Source organism: Lissotriton vulgaris, chromosome 1_1 (genome assembly GCF_964263255.1).
Source record: "Lissotriton vulgaris chromosome 1_1, aLisVul1.2, whole genome shotgun sequence".
NCBI classification, from domain to species: domain Eukaryota; kingdom Metazoa; phylum Chordata; class Amphibia; order Caudata; family Salamandridae; genus Lissotriton; species Lissotriton vulgaris.
In genome coordinates, this window is record NC_141685.1 from 281,482,071 (window position 1) to 281,482,854 (window position 784).

The window sequence follows — 784 nt, forward strand, 5'->3', positions numbered from 1 at the left end:
ATTTATGCCTGGAGAAACAACTTCTCACTAAGCATTCTACTGAGCAGCAAATCTAGAATGGAAGTTACATGGACTAAAAAAATCGAGGCTTTCAAAATAAGGTAAAATTGTGCAAGATCGGCAAAAAAAGGACAAGACTGGCTGTTTTTGTTTGTGTTTACAAAATCAACTGGCAACATCTCCCATTTATTAACATAGTTAGCAATATCTACAAAACAAATTTCAATGTATACCGCGCTTCTTAATGAAAAGAATATAATAACATTTAATTAATATGATATAACTATTCAGCAATCAGTTTCAGTTTAGATAAGAACAAAAGTTTTTATCCAGATCTTTCATTAACCATGAATATGTGGCTCCTCTTTAAGAGGAACCTTCTAGACAAATAGTAAAGAGCTAAATTCTTAACATGTAAAGTTGTAATTTGACGCCCTAGGACTAAGTAACACCTACTTTTATTATGGTCATAATTTATATGTTCACTTTGATTAAAATGGGAAGGAGGGAAAGATCTGAGAGTACTAACAGAAGTTAAAATTGACAATTTACCTCAGAAAACTAAAGAAAAGAAGTTGATGGCATTGCACAGAAAATATGCAAATATAAGTACTACGACCACGCCCTGCTTGAGATCTGTCATCAACAAACCAAACACCACTCTGGCGTACATGCTCCAAGGTGTAATGTATGCCGGGTGGGCATTAAGTCGCAAGGAAGCCTCGTAAAAGTGACACAGTAAAATCTACAAAATTTCACTGAGTCTCTTTTATGACACCACTGC

The 784-nt window shown here is 34.6% G+C and overlaps 1 pseudogene; it reads right to left on the minus strand.

Moving 5' to 3' along the window:
* Positions 1 to 354: 354 nt before the first annotated feature.
* On the minus strand, positions 355 to 409 carry LOC147747012 (U7 small nuclear RNA; annotated as a pseudogene).
* Between the last annotated feature and the right edge of the window lie 375 nt (positions 410 to 784).